A 14,618-nucleotide genomic window follows, 5' to 3' on the forward strand; every position below is an offset into this window, starting at 1 on the left:
GTTGAAGTAAACCTGCTAGGGGGCAGGTGAGCTTCACGGAGTGTGTCGTCATAGTAACTCACTCAGGATTAATCTAAACTCGCTTTGTGAAACCGAAAACCCAGAGTTTTCATTAACTCAGGGTATACTTACTCAGAGTTTGCACTAAACCGGCTTCCTGAAACAGGGCCCTGAACCCTGAACAAACCCACCTGTTCTCTGATTGGATTGTTAAATTTGTGATTGACATGACATTGGCCAATCAGATGAAAGGCAGAAAAATAGGGACGTACTTGTAACTTGAAACTTGAGTGCAGAGTTTCACACGTATTCCTTGGCTAAGTCCACACACAAATTATTTTTCCACCTACAAATCCTGATTTACAAGTACAAAATATTTATGACCACAATTTGAGCCCATACAGCCACAGACTGACGGAGGCAGGAGAAGCTGCCTACAGACATCAGTCAGTGGATCCACAGTAACATCGAGTTCAGCTGCTGATCATCAACTGTTTCTGTCTCGTTCCCAGACTCTGATCTCACATAAAACGAAGCAGATTTATGCTGAAACTAAGCTGCACACAGCTGATGTCAGCCAGGAAAACAGTACAGACTGCTAACGTTACCTTAACTTCGAGACGATCAACTGCGCCACAACATTCACGAAAGCGAAAGTAAAAGCGACGGAAGGAAACGCCCAGAGAGGCGTTTGAGGGACGGTCAGAGTCAGGAACCTCAGAAACGCATCAGGCTGGGGTTTAATTCTGTTTTCATCTTTAGAAACACCTGGAAATAGTTATAAAAACGCTGCGTAATAAAGAAAAATAGTGTAGATTAGTTTGAGTTGTGTTTAGCTGAGCTGTGTCTTTAATCTGAAGTTCATTTTGTGGAGGAGCAGCAAGACTTTCAGTGTTACTCTCAGAGAAAGCCTCCCAAATGTCTGTTGTCTTAATAGTGGAATTATCTGGAAAATGAACCAGTTCTTATGAGCTGCTTTTCTGTATGAGCAGTCAAAGCATTTTATACAGCGTGCTTCATTCACACAAGCACTTCTTTTTCTAACAATGACACTATGATGGATGCATCGGAGAGCAAGTCGGGGTTCCACATCTTGCCCAAGGATACCGTGGCGTGCAGACTGGAGCAGCCAGGGATCAAACCTCCAACCTTCCAGTTAGTAATTCTACCTGCTGAGCTACAGTCTGTACTTCCTGAACAACACACCCTCCTTTTGTTTCTTTATTTCCAGTAGCAACCAGGACCATAATGAACCCTGACTCCAACAGACACTCAGGAGCCACCTGCCCAGTAAGTCACCCGCTAACTGCAACTATCAGAGCCCTGACCTTCTGCAGAGACGAGTCACACTGAACACAGCAAGTGTCCCTGCTCTCAGATACAAAACCCGCCTTTAAAAGTTCAGAGTAATGAAATCAGCAGTTCTGGTTCTAGAATTTGTAGTCTCACACACATGTGCAGAGCACTTTTGTTGTTTTGGTTCACATCGGTTGATATTCTGCTGCAAACAACTAATGAGGACATTTTCTAAAAGCTTTGAGTGTCCATCAGGATCCTGTAGAAACAGCTTCTGGCTGCAGCCACTGTGGAGCTCCACAGTAACCGGAAACACGTAACTTCAGTTAAATCGACTTTGACAGCGAAACTAAATTGCGTTTTTGTTACTATTGATGCTGCTGAGAAATAAAAATGGTTTTAAGTTTTTTTTAACACTCTGGGTTTGTTCATAAAAATTCCCCTAAATTGTTCGTGGCCAAAAGTGACACTTGCTGTTTCGCTGATTCATTTATTTTTTTTACAGTACATCGTGTTGTGCGTTCTGATTGCTGTAGACCATTGTCAATCAATCTAGTCCAGTGTCTCCTGTACAGGAGCGGTCCCTAATAGGCCCACGGACCGGTCCGTGAGTCTTTTGGTACCGTTCCGCGAGAGTTGATCCTCCGGTGTGAAATGTATGGTTGTAGTTGTGTGTCTTATTTTGAAAGAACTATTTACGCGTTACCATAGTGACCAGAGAGCATTAAAAAGCAGAGAGGAGGATGTCACTGTCATTGTTGTTGGCGCACAGCTCAAGTCACGTTTATTATTATATTTACAAAACATCACAGTTTCTTTTTTTTATTCTTTTGTTGTATTTATCCGCGACACCTTAAAGGTCGTTCCCTGAAAATATCGTCTGACATTAAAGTGGTCTGTGGTGCAAAAAGGTTGGGGACTCCTGCTGTACAGTACAGAATGCGTTTAGCTTGTCGAATTTACATAAATCTTCGATCGCTAGCAGTGTAACTCTGAAGTGCTGCACTGTGTGTTTGTACGTTTTCTCCCAAACAAACACAACAATGCCGACGAAACGTTTTGCACCCTCAAATGCACCTTCAGGTTTCATTCCATGATACTGGACTTATGTTTCTAGGAAGGTTTGAACTCTAAGAGTGTTTAACATGATAGTGATTTATTGATTCTGACCCTAAATCTATCCAGTAATGTCTGCACATATTTTCAGTACTGATTTTAAAGTGTTTTAATCCTTCTGTCACTCAGGGAACCCAATAAGGATTCAAATACTTCAAAAGTCAACCAATGACATTGATGTGTAAGACTATTTAATAATTATTTATTGTTTATATTTCATTTATTCATTCATTCTTTGCACTGTGATTTAACCCATCTTTGTGTAAAGCAGGGGTGTCAAACTCCAGGCCTTGAGAGCCAGCGTCCTGAAGCTTTGAAATGTATCTCTGCTGCAACACACCTGAATAAAATTATTAGGTCATTAGCATGACTCTACCCTACTCAAGTAAATTTAAATAAATGTAAGTACATACCACCAGGTAGCTCCACTCGTACCCAGTGTAACGGGAAGTGAGAGGGTTAGGTTTTGGCGCTTTGAATGTTCAGTTGTGTGATGCAGCGATTAACGTTTGAGTAAAATATCGGGCTCCCTCGTGTCTTCCCTACATTCCTCCACAATGTCCGTTTTTGCAAAAATGTACTTCTAGAAGTACTTTTATTGCACGATGTTCATTCACTCATGAGCTGCTGCAACATGAATCAAATGGCTGAACTGCCACCTTGGCGTGCAGTCAAGTTCTACAGTCTGCTAATGATCTAATAATAAGTATTAATATTCCTCACTCACCTTACTAAATGTTTGTGAACACAGCCAGAAACATTTGCATCACAAACACAGACTAGTGTTTATTAGCAGAAGCTTTTGGGTGGTTGCTCTCAAACCTGTGTACAAGTTGAAGCATTAATGGTCCCTTCACTGATTTCCAGGTATCCAATGTCAGGGCTAACAGATGGATTCAGACGCAGGCAGCGTTCTGGCAAGCAAAGGGTTGACAATTTATTAACACAGAAGGGAAACCACAGTGATGTGTATATACAGTGAATGGGGCAGGGCTTCAGGGCTCCAGGGGAAGGAATCCACACTCGCTCTCCACTCGGCCCAAACTCCGCCACTCCTCTTCTTACGCACACTCGCTTCTCCACAGCCACTCTCGCTCCAATTTCCACTTATGTTGACACACACAGGGATCACAGGTCAGGGTCCGCCACCAGTTCCGGGGAGATCTAAACACAAAGAGTCCAATTAGATCAATACGCCACACAACACTGAGAGAGTTTGTCTTAGGAGAGCTGAGAGCACGAACATGGGAGGTTCAACGTTCCAGTGCCGAATACTCCGTGCCGCAGCGTTAAATAGGCAAGGGGGACGCCGCCTGATCAGCAACAGGTGTAGAAATCACCGCAGATACGTGGGCCAAGGGTGAGAGCCCACAATGAGCTCCACCCAGGGAAGCAGGAGAGAAAACAAAACAAACCTGTGGCCAACATGAGCGAGCCGGAGAGGCACAGGGACCATGACAGCCAATACCAAGTGCACAAGTTCACCCCAGATGGTTCCTCTTCTCTGTAACTTGGAGGATGTGGAGTAGGCTGTATTTTAATCAAAGACATATCAATCAATCAATCAATCAATCAATCAATCAATCAATCAATCAATCAATCAATCAATAACCATGTCTAAAAACAACACAGGTTGACCAAAGTGCTGTACACAGTAAAAGAAAAAGTAAAAAGTAGAAACAAATACACACAATGAACAAAACAAAAAATAATCCCAAATTTCGTTTTTTTTCCTGAAGGGGTCAAACACTTTTATGCAAGAATGACAGCGAGGTGAAAAACCTTCACCCGCAAGAAAACTCGAGCTGTGACTCATAGTACGAACACACACCTCACAGTAACACACTTTGTTTAATGTGAACTTTTTGCCAAGCTAGCTAATCCTGACCAACACACCAGACACAGAAGATAAAGGAACGATGTTTTACTGTTAGAGACAGAAAGGTTAAAACATTTTGGCAGAGGGCTAAAAGGGGCTAAAATTACCCAAAAAGAAATTCCATTTGACCAAAAACACTTAATTTTTAAAAAATTAAGTATATAGTTAAGAATAATGAACAAATAATTAACAAACTGGGGTTTATAAATCGTGTAACACATCCTTATGGTAAGAAATTTTACCTTCATGCGTTACATGTGTTAGAAGTCAATGTATCTTTAACAATATGCTCCTTATTTTATATCTCCTGATCCTTCACAGAGCTGCATGAACCTGTTGTTGATGTCAGAGAGTCAAACTCTGCTGAAGAGTGGGTTGTTTCCTGTTCAGCCACTGGTCGACCTGCTCCCACTGTAACACTCTCACAACAACACCTCAGCTTCTCACAGTACAACACTGTCAGTGTGTCCAACACCAACGCTACATTCACTGTCACCACTACAGCTGTGCTCTCAGGTTCACGTAAACACAGCACACAGGTGGGATGTGCAGCACGAGTGCTCTCTGCTCCTCACAGAGAGGTGATGGAGACGATTCCTGAGGTCCAGCAGACGTCAGATTATCAGTGATGGTGAGAAACTGAGATGCAATAACAATGCATTGTGCTAGTATGCATTTTCTCTTTGATCAATAATTGATGTATTCATTTTGATCAGTGTCACATTTTTCCTGCTTTTTCAAGTTTCCTCCTGGATCATTGTATTAGCTGCAGTATTGGTGATGATGGTGTTTGTCAGTGTAGCTGCTCTGCAGTAGGCTACTCTTTAAAGAAAAAGACCAGATAACTTTCATTTTTCATTTCTTGTCATTTTTTTCTACACCAAAATCTATCCAATAATATCTGCTTAACATTTTCTACTTGTGATTTAGTTATTAATTCTTTGCTTCATGATTCAATCGGTCTTTGTCTAGTATTAAATTTTATGTTTCCCATTTAATCCCACTGGCTTTAAAATGTTTCACCAGATTTTTACAAAGTATTTCCAGTCTTTTGTTGTCTCTGTCCCAAATGTTCTGAAATGTGTTGCATGTATTAAAAGAAGTTGGACCAAAAAATGTACTATGTACTTATAAACTTACATTTATGAAAGCTGAACAAACATTGATGTACTTGACTTTTGTAACAGTGAAAAGGCGATCTGTTTTTATTGATAAATATATATGTTTGCATTACTGTTATTTAGATTGCCATGTTAGAACGTAGCAAACAACATTGTTTGTTCCTCTATGGTTTCTTTATTTTTACAAATCTAAATGTTTTTGGTCAAAAGATTAATAATTTCATATTGAGGTCAGATGGTCAGCAGTTTTGATGTTTTTGCAGAGATTTTATTTTTTGCAAAATAGCACAAGTAAACATTAAAAGTAGTTCCTAAATCAAGGCATTTATTATTAAGGCGGCCATTATTATGGCCCTGTGTGGAAAAAGTGATTGCCCCCTAAACCTAATAACTGGTTGGGCCACCCTGAGTAGAAACATCTGCAATAAAGCGTTTGGGATAACTGGCAATGAGTCCTTTACGAGGTGCTGGAAGAATTTCTGCCCACTCATCTTTGCAAAATTGTTGTAATTCAGCCACACTGGAGGGTTTTTGAGTATGAACCACCTTTCCAAGGTCACAGCACCTCAATCAGATTCACGTATGAACTTTGGCTAAGCCATTCCAAAGTCTTTCTTTTGTTTTACTTAAGCTGTTTAGAGGTGGACTTGTTGGTGTGCTTTGGATCAAGTGCACTTCAGCTTGTGGTCGTGAACAGATGGCCAGACATTCTCCTTCAGGATCCCAGAAACTGGATTCTGTTCGTCTTGACGTTGCATCTCCAGACTGAGAGATCTCAATTACTTTGTTTCTTATTTGCTTCTGAATTTCCTTGGATTGCGCCATGATGTGTAGTTTTTGAGGATCTTTTGGTCTACTCTACTTTGTCAGACAGGTCCTGTTTAAGTGATTGATTCAGCACAGGTTTGGCAGTAATCGGGCCTGGCTATGACTATGGAAAAATTGTATATTTTCTATTGATAAATGCAAATATTTTATGTCTGTTATGTGCATTGCCGTGTGGAGAATATAAGGAAAACAATTGTGTGGTTTACATTGTTTCTTCCTCTTAGATTTCTTGATTTTTTTTAAAAATTGCAATAACTTTATGTTAATTTCAGTGCACTTTCACATTTCTTTAAATTCAAACTACAGTCCTGTGAATAACTAGAAACACTTCTAGCAGCACAAATGTGAGCTAATTGTTTTCTGCTTGACTTTATCAGTCTCTCATATTGTTGTGGAGGAATGTTGGCCCACTCTTCATTACAACGTTGCTTCAGTTCTTTGAGCTTTGTGGGCATTTATTTAAGCACAGCTCTCTGAATGTCCCAGGTTGAGGTCTGCACTTTGCTTTTCAGCTATTCTGCTGTAGATTTGCTGCTGTGTTTGGGATCATTGTTCGACTGCAAGACCTAAACTTTACCTATTAAACAGTTAACTCTGTATTTTACACTTTATGTGAATATTGTTGCAGATTTCAATTATTAATGTTTTTATAACTTTGTTCCTTCTTATATTTAATATTATACAATATTTATACTTCATGTCTCTGTCTTCTTTTGAACACTCCAGCACAGCATCACTATAACTTTGTCCTCACTGACAATAAAGCTGTTTTATATATTTCATTGCAAATGTTTCAAGCAATTTGTAGCTGTATCTTAAGATATTTTGTTAATAATATAGTATTTTATATTGTTTTTCCCCCATATTTGAGAAATATTTAACATGTAAAAGTCTGTTTATGTACAATTTGGTGATATTAGCCCTGATTATTGGAGGAACTTGTACATGAAGCAGATTTCTGAGACTTCAGATTTGAAGGTTGTTGTCATATAATCTAAATGATGGCAGATTAACGTTCCCTACCTCTGTCCTACAACCACAGGACTCCTTTGCATTCGACTGATAGAAATTTCAAGCTCAGTGTTAATGAAGATTTCAAAGGCCTTAGTGCAGGGGTAGGGAACGTCTAAAACCTGCAGGGACACCGGCCCTCGAGGCCTGGAGTTCCCTACCGCTGCCTTAGTGTGAAAGGAATGAAGCTGTAGCGCCTCCCAGTGGTTGAAAAGAGGTACACAAGAGGTTAGAAATAAGAGGCTGTAGAAATAACATTACAGAAAAGCAGGACATGCTCAAGCAAAACATTATAGAAAGTCTGTCACGGTTCTGGGTCAGTTTGACCCAGTATTTTGAGTTGTCATGTTTTTGCAGGTTTAGTTTAGTTCCATGTGTCATTTTCTGTCTCTCTCTCTATGTCGAGTCTGCGTCTTAGTGTGATGGTTTCTTGTTCCTGTTTTATTGTGAAGGTCTGCGTCTCATGTGAGTGTGTTCAGTTTGACCTCTGTCTCGTCTTGGTGATTATTCCCAGCTGTGTCCACCACCTGTGTGTAATTCCCCTGTGTTTCTCTGTGTATTTAAGTCGTGTCCTCTGTCATTGTAGTTGCTGGTCAGTCTGTGTGTCCACCATGTCGCACCCGTGTGTTTGTGCTCTGTAGTTTAGTTGTTTCCAGTCTAGTTTACTTCGTGCTCCATTTGCTGTTTGTCCATATTTATTTTTGTGTTCAATAAACCACCTTCACTTCTCCACTACTGCCTGCGATTGGATCCTCATTTATTATTTTCACACGGCTCTCCTCACCCGCCGTGACAGTACGGACCAGCCAGATATGGATCCAGCGGCAGTTACCCCACCTAGGGAGCTTCAGGAGGCCGTTATCGACTCTGCTTCTAAATTGATTTACCAGCTGTTAGAGCATGAGGGAGAAGTGTCTCTTTACACTGTGGAAGCCAGCCTACAACACCTTATTTCCAGTTACCCCTGGTTATTGGACTCACTGCGTCCGCTCGTACAGAATTTTGTTCTTCACGAGCTTCACCTACACCCCCCCGCCGCTACCGCTCGCCTGCTCATGCAGTGATATCATCAGTGACAAGTCAGGTGATAGAGGCTAATGCAAAATGGTGTTTCAGTGAGGCACAATTTATTATGACAATACATTTTTTTTAAATACTCAGTATGAATTAAACAGGTTAAAGGTCAATGCTCTGTTGTAATATAAAGACAAAATGATTGACAGCAGCCCAGCAATATCAGTAAAACACAAATTAGCCACATGGTGCAATGTAAGGAGCTCTGTGATTGGTTAGGAAAGGACAGACTGGCCACCTCGATTTTTCTTCACTGCACATTGATCCATAGCTTTGCTCTGTAAAGGCTAACAAAGTGCTTTTGCTTTACAAAGACATTCAGCGTCGGTATTCACTCTTTTAAAATGCCACTGAACACTGGAGTGAAATGGAGCCCTGATCCTCAGAGTTTTATTGTTGCTAACATTTCTTATAGATAGCACAGATAGTGCCCCACTGCAGTAATCACTCATGTCTAGATATTCCTGTTAAAAATGAGTTTTTCCTCCCCACTGTAACATGGCAAACATAGCAAACGGATAATCCAGCTGAAGCTTCAGACAGCCGTCAGACAGTGAAACACTGCCATCTGCTGGACGCGAGTAACACAGACGCTGAAGGAAAAGCACGCACACTTGGAAGACTTGACCATTTGCACAAAATGAATGGCTGACACTGGACAGATGAGAGAATGTGGATGGTCACACCCTCGTGCATTAAAGAGGGCTTTCAGTTCATTGAAAACACAAAACCAAACACAGAAAAGACACAATGAGACAGCTGATCAGTTTGCTTCACTAAATCATCGACACAAGCCGTGTTGTAGAGGGTACTGCAGCCGTGGCAGGTTATCATCTTAATGTGGCCCTGACACTCCATCATACGCCACAAAGCTGTGAATAAATGAAAAGCAAAGAGGCATCATCACTAACATAATAACTGTAGAAGTTATCCCGCTGCATTACATTTATCAGGATATCGTAATAAATGTTCATATGTTGCTTTGCCCCATCATTGTTGTCATTAATATCGGTACGTGACACTGGACACTTCCTGTCATTCATATGTCCTGACTTTGTGATCAGTGTAGCAGCTTGAAAATAACTGCTTGGTTAACAGCAGGTGTACAGGCAGGTGCTCTGATCAAATAACATGTTTGGCTAAAGAAACAGAAAATAAAAACATGTAAATAGGAACACCCACATCTCTACTTCTTCTTCTATTTTCCATTTCACACTTACAAAAAAGTTCTCCTGCGTAGGTGTTGAGACAAATATATGTCAATTTAATACTTCAGACAGGCCCCAGAGCAGGTCTGAACAATTAGTCCACTTAAAATCAAAACTGCAATTTGAAACCATGCAATTAGCAATTTTGCAAAGAAAACTTGGCTAGGCTAAGCTAAGCTAACTGTTAGACAAAGTAGAGGAGTTGGAAGAGTAAAGGATTCTGGTTAACTCCAGTTCAACTTAACATTAAATTAAACTGACAAATATCATGTTTATATTCATATCTTAGTCTTCTGATGAGCTCTATCTTATAAATCTATTAGACTCAGACGAGGTCGGCACAGGGACAGGCCTCGGGGGTCCAGGCCCACCCGGTGAAGTGCTTCTTCCCCAACATCTTCTGATGTACTTCATTTATACATTTTGGTAATGAAGTACTTAAACTACCACCTCACTGATTAGTTATTGCAGTGTGAGCTCAGTTCAATTAATCAGGTCACAGTAGTTTAGCACTTCTACAGCAATCATGCAACCAGCAGGACTGAGGAGGATACTGGGTGGACGGGCTTTGCAGGTCAGACTTTGAAACTATCTTTTATTGTCATTACGCCAAAAGCAGTGAAATTATATGCTGTCCCATTCAGTGCAAATAAAGAATCTGTGTTTACTGACAGGACAAAGCACTGAACATGATTTCATCTGTTAACCTGGACAAATTCCAAAACAATTCCTTATTATTTCTTTTTCTTAAGTAAAACCAGTAAAAGCTTCTACTTCAAAAATATGGACTTAACACTGAGATCCTGATATTTTAGACCAGTTGAATTTAGATGATCTTTTTTAGTTCGTTCAGTTTGCTGGTTCTAACGACGACGGTCTTCATCAGTTTTAATGTCACTGTGACTCATATCTCTGCATGGCTGTTTTGTTCTGAGTGCACTGTGACAATGAAGTTAAGATCCGGTGATCAGCACAGCAGCCTGGGAGTGACTGCTTGGTTAACGACAAGGTTTACAAGACCTGATCAAATGTCACACTGGAAATATTTTGCAAGTGAAACAGCAAATGAAAAAATGTAAATATGTTAACTGGACCACCTACATTGTTTCGAGAGCAGGGGTGAACTAAAGAGTGCGACCCATCACTTCAGTTTCAGCATATAATTTCTATTTAACACTCAAAAAAATCTGTTGTACAAGTATTAAAAATATATTCACAAATGAAATTTACATGCCTGAGATGAAAACATTACTCATACAAGTTGTCAGGTAAAGTCTATAGCACTGTTACATCTAAATATGGACACTGAGCTGGGACGATGTCACAGATCTGAGCCTCTGCACCTTCACTATACGTTTGTGTATGTCAGGCCTGTCCTGTATCTCTCCACCACCTGATCCAACACACCACCAAATCCTGATCAGCTGATCATCTCTGCTCCTCTAATCACCTGAATATCCAAGTATCCGAAAGTGTCCATCGATCTGACAATACAACTGTAAAATCGATCACTGACCTGTGCCCTAATGTGTTCTGTGCACTTGTGAACACACTTCCTTATGGAGTACGTTTATTAAGGACACTCTTTCATTAGCACACAGGTTCAATAACACAACAAATAACCTCCAATAAACCTTTTAATAAACTGTCATTGGAGGCTGATGTGTTCTCTCTTGGCTTGTTTTCTTGTTGTGTGCCACACAGAAAATAAATGCATGGTGTCTTAACTCACTGATACGGGGATATCAATGAGCACAGAGTCCAGCCAACGATGGCACAAAGTCAAACCTCCTTCAAGGAAACTGGAGAGTCCAACACTGGCATTGAGGCTACCCCAACAATATCAATATGGTGTAACTTCCTGCTCTAACTCAGGCTCCTTCCCCACAAGAAAGATGATATTTTATGTACTCGAAGTCAGACCTGGAATCTGCGGGTCAGACTTCCTGGGCCCCCGACCCCTGACCTCTGAGATTTTCATGTCTTGTATTTTATAATATTTATCTTTTGTTCTCCTGCCAAAATTGCAAACACTGTCATCATGCCATATTGCACTGTTGTTCGATCAGCTTCATTAAATATACTTTTATATATACTTTTATCCTTTGTTTTGTTATACATCCATTTAAATCCTCATATGAAATTATTACAACCAACTGGTAGTAAAACAAAAATAAAAAGATTGTTCAACATTTTAACTGCAAATGGTCAAAACACTCACTTTATTTGCCAAAAATTATACTTAAAAAGGGGAAAAAAGAAGTGTTAATAGTTTATTTGAAAGGTCAAAATATACCAACACATCTTTTTATTTTAAATCTATTTGTTTGTGCATTAATTTTTTTTCTAAAGCCAGATGTGGAAAAACAGGCTGCATCTACATGCAGGTTCTTGTGGTCAGTGGTCATCATATTTGCATTATCTTTCTGAGTCACAAGCAGGGAAGTGTTAAAGTTTCCTAGAAGTGGTGGGCCAGTGATGTAGGTGTGGATGCAAAGGATTATTTGAGGTGGTGCTGATCAGAAGTATAAAAATCAAAGTGTCCAGATCCAAACACACTTTGTTCCTCTGTGACAGAAGTGAACTAGAACTCACAGCAGCATCTGAACTGCAGAAGAGATCTCTGCTCATCTCCGTCTGCATTCCTCTTTTGGTAAGAACTTATTATGTATCATTTAAAATGATTTTCCTTTTAAAGCTGGGCAGCAGGCTCACGTTGAACATCTCCATAAACTGTCATAATTCTGCTGCTACACTAAACACTGCATTCGGTGAGCATACTAAACTTACGTAAGCTGTATATTTGCACGGTGAGAGACCTGTTTTTGCTGATTTGTGTTCAAATACAACAAGATCTTATTTAAACTGACTGTCAGATGTTGCCTATCCAGTTATGTAATGAACCCACTATATACATTAACCACAGACCCTTCACCACATCTTCATCACCTGCTGTTCCAGACAACCAACTTATACCTGAACCACTGCAGGTTAATCATCATCATTAGTAAAGGAAAAAAAAGGTGAGTGTCTTCATTTGGAAAAGCTTGAAATAAAAAAATCCTATAAATTACACAAACAGATACGAATTGGAGGAAAATCCATAGTGTCTTGAGTTCTGTTTTATTTTTATTTTGCAGTGTGTCATTGTTACTACAGAGCACACTGAAACATATGACAGGAAAGAATAACTGAGTGTAGAAAGGCATTTATATTAAATCGGATTTAAACTTTGTTCTTAATGAACCGGATCTATTATGACCTGGACTTTTATCTATAAAATGGGCTTGTGAAACCCAGAGAAAAACTCTCTCAATATATCTGTAGATATAAATATATATTTATCCAAATCACATCAAGTAAAAAAGGCAAAATGACAAAATTAAAAAAAATAATAACAAAAAGTATAAATTAAAACACAAAATTTTAAGGCAAAAACAAATATCTTGATGTCTTAATACGATGAATATAAAATATAAAGTAATACAACAAGGTTAAATATCTAAACATTTAAACTACTTCAGCTTTTCAAAGCTTCTTTTTCCAGTTGAAAATGACATCATCACGCCTGAATCTGCTTCCAGGAGCCGTCCAGATCAGGCTTGTTCAGGATATTTAGAAATCGTCCTAGCAGTTGAAAAATAAAAAATAAACAGAGAACAAAGTCATATATATGATTATAAATAAATAAAAAAGAAAACTATAAATAAAACTACTTCTTTCATTTAAAGAAAAAGGTCTATCAGTCCTCTTGTCGTGTGTGTTTGCAGCTCACAAAGACGACTTACTGAGCTTCAGGATCCAAAAGGATGTATCTGCCAAATTCTTAATGTGGAAAAACGTCCATGTGTTTTCTTCTCCAGGAGACGATGAAGACACTGTTTGTCTGCATGATGCTCGTGCTGCTCTTTGCTTCCGGATTTTCCAAAGTGAACAATTTTCAACCAAGCGAGCACCGACCTGAAGAAACACCTTATGAAAAGTTTAGAAGACAGCATGTAGATGCTAAGATGACTGAAAAGCTGTGTAACACAGAAATATCAAATAGGAATATCTACAAAATTGACAACAGTTGTAAGGAAACCAACACATTCATCCTCAGCATTCCAGCAAAGGTCAAATCCATTTGTAGAGGTGATGGGAGGTACGATGAAAATAGCGGCATGACGTATAGTACCGCAACGTTTCGCATAATTAAATGTAAGCTAAAGCATCAGGGAGCCAGGAAACCCAGCTGCCAGTATGAAGGCAGGCTTCTCACCAACAGGATCATTGTCGTGAAATGTGAAGGGAAGTTACCTGTGCACTTCGATCGGGACCTTCTACCCTCTGAGCGCAACGATGGCGAGCAACTGTGAGGAAAGAGTGGTGTGGAGGGGGGGCGTGGTCTGCGATGCTGCTGCAGGTGAGATGGATGTACCTGCGCTGCATTTGCTATCACGCCTCGCCAACTTAAAAGGCTTTGTGCTGTCTGAGTTGTTGGTGTTGTGGATGTGTTGGCTGGCAGTCCACAGACAGACTGATTTACACAACTGTGGAAAAAATAAAATTAATAAATAAAAAAAAATGGAAAACATAGATGTGTCATTATTTCATATAGATTTCAAATAACATACCATTTGATGTCAACATGGTTTAGTTGCATTTGCAGTGCTCGTGCTGTTATATTCTTATGATTCTGTTCATTTTATGAGTGTATCCTTCAGCCTTGCTTCACATATTTACTGCTGCTTGATCAGCTTTAGTCCTGCTAGCATCAGCACAGGTAGAAACAGATCACACATCAGAGAATCGGCCGTGCATCTAAATGCAAATGGAAACTAAAAATGAAAACATAGATAACTGAGCTGAACTTCATAGATCTGAAAGTTGACCAATGCATACATAGTGCTAAAAATCAGATATCGGGAAAACACATTATTTTATATTATATTACTTTTTTTTAAAGTACATTTGTGGACATTTTATTTTCAAATTATCCAATCACAGAATCAAAGGCACAAAGCCTGTGATGTCATCAAAGGCACAAAGCTTGTGATGTCATCACATTCTGTCATTGGAAGGAGAAATTCAGTCAACTGCAGC

The 14,618-nt window shown here is 39.6% G+C and overlaps 2 protein-coding genes and 1 long non-coding RNA gene across 4 annotated transcripts in view; 1 reads left to right on the forward strand and 2 right to left on the reverse strand.

Moving 5' to 3' along the window:
- The window catches only part of LOC308393937 (protein NLRC3-like), a 133,423-nt gene extending 132,698 nt beyond the window's left edge, over window positions 1–725 (reverse strand). Inside the window, exon 1 of one of the 2 annotated variants that reach the window (XM_080878005.1) lies at window positions 609–661. The gene's annotated coding sequence lies outside the window, so the exon portion shown is untranslated. Of the gene's footprint in view, window positions 1–608 lie in introns of both variants that reach the window. The other variant, XM_080878004.1, reaches the window with a different exon arrangement.
- The window catches only part of LOC308393841 (NACHT, LRR and PYD domains-containing protein 12-like), a 317,425-nt gene that overhangs the window by 21,082 nt on the left and 281,725 nt on the right, over window positions 1–14,618 (reverse strand). The window lies entirely within an intron of this gene.
- Window positions 787–5,284, forward strand: LOC308394565. Its single transcript, XR_013971239.1, has 3 exons — window positions 787–1,290; window positions 2,542–2,593; window positions 4,613–5,284. It is a non-coding gene; the product is annotated as an uncharacterized lncRNA (long non-coding RNA).

Source organism: Rhamphochromis sp. 'chilingali' (assembly GCF_963969265.1).
Source record: "Rhamphochromis sp. 'chilingali' genome assembly, chromosome: 1".
NCBI lineage: Eukaryota > Metazoa > Chordata > Actinopteri > Cichliformes > Cichlidae > Rhamphochromis > Rhamphochromis sp. 'chilingali'.